The sequence below is a fragment of the Leptidea sinapis genome, chromosome 45 (genome assembly GCF_905404315.1).
Source record: "Leptidea sinapis chromosome 45, ilLepSina1.1, whole genome shotgun sequence".
In the NCBI taxonomy this organism is placed as follows: domain Eukaryota; kingdom Metazoa; phylum Arthropoda; class Insecta; order Lepidoptera; family Pieridae; genus Leptidea; species Leptidea sinapis.
In genome coordinates, this window is record NC_066309.1 from 5,867,419 (window position 1) to 5,877,719 (window position 10,301).

At 33.2% G+C, this 10,301-nt stretch overlaps 1 long non-coding RNA gene across 2 annotated transcripts; it reads right to left on the reverse strand.

Annotated features, from left to right (window-relative positions):
* Positions 1-1,830, reverse strand: LOC126977433 (uncharacterized). Of its 2 annotated transcripts, none has more exons than XR_007732203.1 (2): positions 1,179-1,830; positions 1-759 (listed from the first exon to the last, which is right to left on the reverse strand). It is a non-coding gene; the product is annotated as an uncharacterized LOC126977433 (long non-coding RNA). The 2 variants fall into 2 exon arrangements; XR_007732204.1 differs by lacking the exon at positions 1,179-1,830 and adding an exon at positions 874-1,065.
* Between the last annotated feature and the right edge of the window lie 8,471 nt (positions 1,831-10,301).

Sequence of the window (10,301 nt, forward strand, 5' to 3'; positions counted from 1 at the left end):
TCCTCAGTAATTGATTTAATTATTTCTCTTATAAAATCTCTTAGTCAATCGAATGAATTTTCACCGTCCAACGCTGCCTTATTAGTTTCTGCAATTACTCAATTTTATAAACCAAATAATGGACAAAGTTCTTCAATGGAATTGTCAAAGCATCACTCCTAAAAAAAGTGATCTTATTTATTTATTAAATAAATATAAACCTTATATCTGTGCTCTTCAAGAGACATGGTTGAAACGAGGATCTTTATTTAAGATTCGTGGTTATTCATGTCTCAGAGAAGATCGTGTGGATGGGCATGGCGGAGTAGCCATGCTTGTGAAACACCCTCTTTCCTTTTCTCTCTTCTCTATTCCTTCTCACAGTAATGATTTTTCTATTATTGCTGCTTTAGATGAAAATATCTGTTATGTATCTATTTATATTCCTCATCCTTCTTCTGCAATCTTAAATGAAATTAAAGATATTATTTCCATTCTTCCGAAGCCTTTTATGATCCTTGGTGATTTTAACTGTCGCCATGAATCCTGGGGTTACTTATCTTCTAATAGTTATGGTAACACATTAATAGATATATTTGATTCAGTGAATTTGTGTATATTAAATGATGGTCGTCCTACACGACGTTCTCATCCTGACGAGGGCCCAAGTGCTCCAGATTTAACAGTCACTACACCTAATCTTGCTTCTTCTTTGTCCTGGGATCCATTACGATCTACTTTTGGTAGTGATCACTTCCCACTATTATTATCATTTCCAACCTGCAATAATAACAATAAAGTATTACATAAAACTTATTCTCCTCGTTTTAAATATAAGCTTAATGATGTTGATTGGGATTTATATAAAGATCTAATAAAAAACAAAATTATTACACTTCCAACAATTAATCCAGGTACAGAATCTCAGTGTGCAGATTCTTTAGCAAGAATCTTTATTGAGGTTGCCAATGAGATATTTCCAAGTAAAAATAGCTCTTTGGGTTTTATTCCTTCTCCTCCTTGGTGGGATAACGAATGTACTGAGGCAGTAAAGAGAAGAAAATATGCCGAAATTACATACTGTCAATGTTCCACTGATGAGAATTTTGAAATTTTTACAAAGAGTATGTCAGAAACTTCAAAATTTCTAAAGAAAAAGAAATTTGATGGCTGGAAAAATTTCTGCTATTCAATATCACCTGATGTCAAACCATCTCTTGTATGGCAAAATATAAGAAGGTTTAGATCTGCATACAAAGATTCATCTCCAAAATCAATCCCTTTTCATTTAGTTAATAGCTTTTTAGATAAATTGGCTCCACCTTTCGTTCCTGAAGACTTAATAATTGTTTACCCTGTAATAAATATAAATAATGATAACTGTTTTGGTTTAAACAGTATATTTTCTCTCACTGAACTAAAAGGTGTATTGTCTCATGTTAAGGATTCTGCTCCTGGACTGGACGGTATTCCGTATTCCTTTATCTCTCATTTAGATGATGATGCTTTATTTTATTATTTATCTCTTATAAATTCCATAGTGACATCTGGTAACATCCCCTCCACGTGGAAACGTCAAGAAATAATTCCCGTACTGAAACCTAATAGGTGTTCTTCAGACCATTCTGCCTATCGCCCAATCGCACTTTCTTCTGTTTTGATGAAAATTACAGAACATCTTATAAAAAATCGTTTAGAATGGTTTGTTGAGCATAACGGTCTATTATGTGAATCCCAATTCGGTTTCAGACGTGGGAAAAGTACTATTGATAGCTTAAGTATATTCATTTCTGATATTCAATTATCATTTTCAAATAATAAATCAGTAATAGCTGCGTTCTTAGATATAAATTGTGCCTGTGATAATGTCGTAATAAGTATTTTAAAGAGTAAGCTTTTACAACTTAATATACCTCTGCTATTAACAAATTTTATCATAAACATGCTTTCCGAAAGATACATAATCCTGAAACTAGATGACAGGAAGTCAATTACTCGACTTGTTTCAAAGGGCCTCCCCCAGGGATCAGTACTTAGCCCAATATTGTATAATATTTATACACACGATTTAAAATCATCACTTAATAGTGTAAATGTTCTTCAGTATGCTGATGATCTATTAATTTACTGTCGTGATATTTCTATTGAAAAAGCTAGTTCTTCTATAACACAACCGCTGATAAATTTAAAAAAACCTGAAAAAAGTACAATAGTTTTATTCACGAGATCAAGAACTCCTCCTCCTATTTCTATATTTTATGAGGGTTATCAGATTCCAGTTAAAGATAATGTTAAGTTTTTGGGAATTGTCTTAGATTCGAAACTAACTGGTATCGCACATTGTGATTACCTAAATGCTAAATGTGAGCGTACTCTTAATATTTTAAGATGTCTGTCAGGTGTTTGGTGGGGTGCGCACCCTTTTTGCATGAAATTGTTATATAATGCTCTTATAAGAAGTATATTAGATTATGGTACATTCTTGCTGGAGCCTGGTAGTGTTAAGGCATTTAAAAAACTAGATCTCATACAGTCCAAAGCTTTACGAGTAGTTTCTGGTGCTATGCGGTCAAGTCCTATCAATGCTCTTCAAGTAGAATGTGGTGATCCTCCACTACATCTACGTCGTCAATATTTAGCAGACAAATTTATATTCCGATCTTTTCAGTTTCTTAACCACTCTCTTTATAACAAACTTCAGAAACTTTCTCATTATATAGATTCATCTGCATATTGGTCAAATAAAAAACCACCTTGTCTAATCAATAGTTTTAAGAAATTTATCAACATAAAAGCTCCTATTCATCGATCCATTAATTATCCTCTTTTCAGTACTAGCTTTGAAGCATTAATGTTGCTTCCAGAAATTAATTTTAACTCAGATTTAAATAAGCACGATATTAGTACAAATTTTTCGTTTAATCTTCTTAAAAATACTGTTTGGGTTGATTACCATCATATTTACACAGACGCGTCTAAACATTCCTCCTCGGATCCCGTTGGTGTAGGTGTCTATCACGCTCAATTTAAAATATCACAGAAAATTAAACTACCTCCGGAAACATCGGTGTTTACTGGGGAATGTTATGGTATTTTTAAGGCTATTGAATATATTATTCTATTTAAACTTCCAAAAACAATAATTTTCTCTGATTCAAAAAGTGCCTTACAGTCTCTCAATAGGTTCCCATTTAAATCAAAAAACATTTCTTCTGTTGTAGATATAAATAGAAATAAGAAATATATAGAGTATATACATAGAATTAAGAAATCTATTAAATAAATGCAATCACTTTGGTCTTTCTGTGTTGTTTGTATGGATCCCCAGCCATAGCGACATTCCTGGTAATATAAAAGCAGACCATCTAGCTAATGAAGCCGTGGTCGATGGCGACATTTTCCCTTATAAAGTTTTTTGCCAGGATCTAGGTGCTCTTCCTGTAGTTCACCTTCAGGATTGTTGGAATAGACTTTGGACTGAAACTGGTCAATCAAAAGGCAGGAAATATTTTAACCTTCACCCACTTATTTCATTTAAACCATGGTTTTTCCGTGCCAAATGCAATAAGTTAGTATGTTCTTCTATCATAAGAATGCGTTTGGGTCATGTTTGCACTCCTGTTCATCTTAACAGATTAGGCATTGTATCTACTGACATGTGTGAATGTGAATCCGATAAATGTGATCTAGATCACATTTTCTTTTCATGTTCTCTATACGACCGCTCCTCATTCCTGAATGATCTAATATCTCTTAATGTTCCTTTTCCTACCTGTATATCCTCTCTAATTATGTATCCATGTAAATTTTATAAAATATTGTCATCTTTCATTCTTCAGAATCATATCAAAGTTTAAATATTTGTAATGTTGTGTAAGTAGCAAGTATATATGTATATTTATGAAATTTTTAATATCCGTTTCAATCCTCTTTCTACTTATCTGATCCTTTCCCGTGTTCCGTATCCTTTTTTAACTTAGTTTCCCAATCTTTTAATTTACGTTATTGGCAAAAAGTAAACGCTATTGCCAAAAGAAGAAGAAAAAAAAAACCTGTTACTTTTGTGTGTGTGATGCGCGTGCATCTTAAAATTTCACTCTCATCAGTTTTTCATAACGCGCCTAAAGAAGTATAAATTCAAAAATAGTAAACCTACAACGCTTGCATATACTATACTTTTTACTCGATACTCTCAATCAGTACGTAAGCTAAGTTTTCTTTTAAACGAATGATTCAAATATGCACTTTAAAAAATATTTTTGAATTTTTGATTATATATTATAGTTTTGACAGATTTTTCAGCCACTTGCGATATATTTTTATCGTATTTAAATCGGATGGGTGAAATGCGTTTGCCATACAGAACCTCTGCTCTATCTATCTCCTTTACTTTAAATGACTTTTGAACACACTTTCATCGGGCATTATTCATATAAGTATAGTAAACAAAGATTATCTACATGACAAGATAGAATAACAGATTAGGTTATAACTAGTGACCATCGATTACGCTTGTCATGAAATCGTGATAACGTAAACATGTACCGTGCTGTGATAATTTTTGACTCACAGTTCCAGCGAGGTTCTGAGATATCAATAATATTATATATTCATTTATTTATTTGAAGACTGGTATTAGTAACACCGCATCCAGAATCGAACTATAGTGTTCGCCACTCATATTTTTAGCTCGTCGTTAAACCCTGCCGCCTTTACGAACCGCAGTATCTTTTTGACGCGAGTATTACAAACAGCACCTGGGATGGTGGATGGTGCTATGCATTAGTGGGCCGCAATCGCAGAGAAGATGAGTAAGCCTTTCATCAGCCTCAGCCTCAAGCCTCCAACATACTAGTGATTATATTTACCTGGACTTTGACGTCACACTGCGCTTCAAATTTTTCAAATTCAAATTCAAAAACACTTAATTCATGTAGGTCACAGAAATGACACTTATGAATGTCAAAAAAAACATTAAAATATTGTTTCTTATTGAATTTACCGTTACTTCGTAAAGGGTTGAGATAATGAGAAGAAGTAGCAAGAAACTCATTGCCACTCTTTTAAGCCAAGATTTACATTTTAATTGTTTTACAAATCATTTCATTTACAATATATACAAAGAGACGCAACAAAAATACTCAAATGTCAAAAACTGAAAGGCTTAACACGAGTAAGTCAAAAAAAGAAAAAAAAGTAAATTAATACTTATAAACACAAGAGTTATTGAGTATAGTAGATGCATCCACATCCACACATACCGTAAATAAATAGAGGCATTATGTTAGCATTTCATAATCTAAAATATATAATAACTTTAACTTTAAAGGAAATAATAATAATAAAAAACACATCAAGCAGACCAGTAACAAGATCATCCAGCCACCACGAGTAGCACCCGTTCATGAGCAAGACGCATTGACTAGCCATCGCCTCCCTCAACCATATTTTAGGGAAGGGAACGACCCGTCCCACGTCGCCGCCACATTACATTTCGATATTTTATATTCCCGCGTATTTATTGCATTTTTGGTTTATTCATATTTATTATTCAACAACAATTAACTACTATAATTAACAACTAAATATAAGTTACATTCGTACTATAAAATTATTATAATATTGTAAGTTGAAACAGTATTTATGGCCAGACTGGTAATGCACAACCGACAACCTTTGACATCAAATATCGTTGATATAAAGTGCAGCTCTGCAAACAGCTCTCAGACGATCTAGACGGAGAAGACACTATCTGTAATAAGACACCAGCGACTCTCTCAGTCATCAAATACCAATTTGATTCATTACATTTTGAATATAATATATTATTCAGATTTTATGGTCAAATACATCACGTGTTTGATGAATATTGAATATTATCAATGCAAATTTCAGTACTTTTACGACATTTGTGCTAAAAAGTCTGTTTTTAACCGACTTCAAAAAAGGAGGAGGTTCTCAATTCGGTTTGTTACCTCAAAACTTTCGACTGAGTGAATCGAATTTGACAATTCTTTTTTCATTTGAAAGCTGGTGCTTCTCGTGTGGTCCCATTGTAATTTGGTCCAGATCTGACAGTGGAATCCATGAGAAAACCATAAAAGTCTTAAATTTGCTATACATATGCATAGCAAAGTGGATGATAAATTTACGAATAACTCAATATCGCGCCAACCGATTACGATGATTCTTATATCGAGGATATACTTCAAAGATAGTTTAGTGTGAGTTTGGTTAGGTTACTGATTACGGAATCCATGATTGAATTGTTAGTTAGTGTACTTCAAATACATAAAAAATCATAAAATAAAAACAAAAAGTTAACAAAAAAACAACCGCCTTCAAAAACACTATTCCAAAACAATAGATATAACGTGCACTAAAAAGTATAAAAATAATTGCGTATTCTATACAATCTAATTAATTAATCTAATTCTAGTTACGATTATTGTTATTTTTGGAATCGTATTTGCCGTATCCATAATTTTTCCGGTGCAAAGGAGCCTCCCACTGGAAATCAGTGGGTCAATTTTTGCAACTTAACTTTCTTTTTTGGAAGTGGAGGACACTTGAGTATAAATACGGGTCACCTGATGGTAGGTGATCACCGCAGCCCATATTCTCCTGTAACACCAGAGAAATCTCAACAGCGTTGCCGACGATTCGAAATCCGAAAACATGTTGTGTACGTGGCGGGCGTAAAATGCTTTTTATTTTCATTTTGTCAAATTCGGACGATAAAAGGAAGACGACGTATGTCAATAAAAGACTTTAAATAAAACTACGTTTTAAATTTAAATTAAAATTTAAAATAACCTTTAATATTAATAAAATAAAAATGCCTGCCCGCTTGGGTTATTTGGTTCTAGACGAAGCTATCCCGCTCAAAGTCACGCGTGGCGAGCGTAGGTACCAGCCATTATATTTGGCTTGGCACCGACTGCAAACCTATCAATAGGTAGCACATATCATTAAAGGTATAAGATTTGCATAAGAGGTGTATTAAATTAATTCTTTATTAAGTTTATTTTATATTTTTACAGCTTTTGATTTCGGTTTTTTTAAACGTAGTTTTTTTATTTTTTTCTTTTTAGTGTAATTTTTTAACGTCATTTATTAAGTAGGATTTTTTTTAAGTAGCTATGGGTAGGCCTACGAAAGGTTGCGCGTGAATTCAACAATATAGACCCCCTATTTCACGTTCTTGTGAGACATTGAAATGTCGTGAAGAGTGTACGTTAGCTATGAATTACAGGCAGCCTAAGTACTTATCGGCAAATTGGTTAGTAATAATAATATATATAATCAATCTAAGTGAAAACTCCTTAAAAGCAGAACACAACGTCATCCACGTAAACAAAAATATTCAAAATTAAAAATTTTATGGGACCAAATGGCAAACATTCCGCATCAAACTAAAGAAGAATCACGAAAATCGGTTCATAAATCTCAGCGTATTCGGTGTACATACATAAAAAAAATACCAATCGTATTGAGAAAGGAGGTAGTCCTTTTCGAAGTTGGTTAAATAATGAGTCACCCAATTCGTTGAATGTGTGTCACCAGGGCCGGATTTAAACTTAATGTCGCCCCTGGGCACCGTAAAAAAATCCGCCCCAATACAGGATTTTTTCAATTTTTAAAAAAAAAAAAATTCTTTAATGCCAGAAAATAAAAAATTCGATTGTTATTTTAAATCTACAAGGAAATAAATTGATTAAATCGTTTTCATTATTAATTTTTACTAAACGTGCCAAAATTATAATTTACAAATAATGGATAAATTGAATTTCTTGAATTATCAATTAAACCAAAAATTATTAATTAAGAGAATTAATTAATTATATTGAGCAATCTTGATAAGACTAAAAAAAATATTTCACTTTAATAATATGCCGCCGTAAAAAATTTGCCGCCCTGGGCACTTGCCCCAATCCCCAATCCACCGCTGTGTGTCACTCGATATCTCTGCAAATGTCTTTTCTAGTAATATATCTCAAAGATATTTCCTTTCCTTCGTTTCATAAATGGGGAATAAAATTTATAAATTGCGATATCTGCTACGATTATTAGTTACCTTGTTCGATATTTGTGAACGTTTTTTAAAGTTTCTAGCCTTTTTCTTATTCATCTTTGTATCCGACATATGTTTGCCTATTGACTTATATTAACAACCAATATGATCTTATCTAAAGCCTTCCACGATTTTCGATATGCCTGTAGTGTTCATAACACAACAGCTGGTATCAGTAGTTGATTGCAATCAAAGCAGTGAATTAACAACGTGTCGTAAATGATGTTCGATACATCGTGGTAATATACTGAACTATGTTCTTCCACCCGGCTTCAACAGTGGTTTATTCTTATATTTTAACGAGCTTGCCAAAACAACAATAAATTAATCGATGTCCCTTCGTAATGCTATGTGACCGAGCTACAGTGCGCTGGATCCCCGACAATTCAAAAGGGGTCAAATGGTTCGAGATGATACTTGGGTGCGCCAGACCTAAGATGACATCAGGCAATCATCACATTAAACCAGCGAGTGTCTCTCTGTAGCGACCAGATCTAGAGAAAGTACCTATGTTTTATATATTTATTTATTTTATTTTATTTTGAAGACAACTATAGCCGAGCGGTTAGTGTAACGCCCGGGTTTGAATCCCGGTAAGTGCAATCATTTATATGATGAATATGAATGTTTGTTTCCGAGCCATGGATATTATATTATTTATATGTATTTATTTATGTTTAAGTAAATAATAATACACTATGTTAGTAAAATTAATACTACTTATTGTTTTAATTCGGACCACTTTCGAGTAAAAGCCTCCTCCATATTTTTCCCTTGTTCTCTATCCTGTCCTGTTTTCATCCATTCCTTTCCCTCCATCTCTTTTATGTTGTCAACCCACCGTCTCTTGGGTCTTGTCTTTTTCCTATCGGCCCTTGCCATTTTGTTATCTTCAGTGTCCATCTTTTGTCTTTTACTCTGCAGATATGTCCAGCCCACTGCCATTTTTGCTTTAAAGCATGCAAGCATATGTTTAAGTAAGTACCTATATCGTATTAAATTTATCGTTGTCTTGTAACCATAGTACAGGCTGTACCTAGTTTGTGGCAAGATAATTTGTGAAAATGTTCAGGTCTTAGATTAAGGATTGGTCTTCGCTGCGCTCCAACTAGATACCGCACCACCTAAGAACAATAACTTTTAATATACTATATTACGGCAACCACATAACACAGAAAGATAACTATTAGGTGCGTGACAACACTCAATGGCATCTTTAAAATTTTGTAACACACGTAACATAACAGTTACATTAAAATTAATAAAATACAAAATACTTACTAATGATATGTGATCCCACTGTCTTTTTTATTTATTGCAGTATTATTTTTACAAAGTTTTAGTCCGCAAACCGGCATTTTAGTTTCAATTATTAGTTGAGTCTAACAGAACACGTGGCACGTCAACGTCACACATTTTTCGACACTGGCTCGAGTTAGTAATACTATGCCTACTTGGGCGTAGTGTTACTTGCCGCACTACGCCTGCGGTATGTAGTTGGACCGCAGCGAAGACCAATCCTTTATCTAAGCTTCAGGTATATTTCGATATTGTCATCAGACGTTGCTTTTGAATAATTTCTAATTTATTTTGAAAAAAAAAGCTAATATTAACGTATCACAATAACCATGTTACAATTTGATTATTTTTGGCGCGTTCCGGTACCAAGTGTCAAACACCTTGCGCGGGCTCACATTAATTATGTTGACTTCTCGTCCTAAAAGGTTTAAGACCTCTGGAAGAAAATGTAAATAAACAAAGTGTACATTAACCTTTGCGAATTATTTTAATTTTCCAGATTGATACACAGAGTAATCATTATCTCCAACATCCGGAAATAATGAAGGTAATAATGAGCCGCTCTCTACAGCAACACTTACCTCTGAAGTGTCAACCGTAATTAGAGTTCATGGAATGTGTCCTTTTTTAATTCTTCACTACAGCTTATAAAAAATATAATAATAATATGTCAATACACTTTTTACACAAATTATCGTGCCACAATTTAAGCATATATAGCCTGTGTTATGGGTTACAAGACAATGATATATTTAATACAATATACTTACTTAAACATACATAAATTCATATAACATACATATAAACATACATAAATACATTTAAACAACATCCATGACTCGGAAACAAACATCCATGTGAAACATTATGTTCAAATGCTGACGATATTCAATTGTATTTCTCTTTTACTCCCAAAGACACGTTACATGCAACAAATCTGTTAAATTCG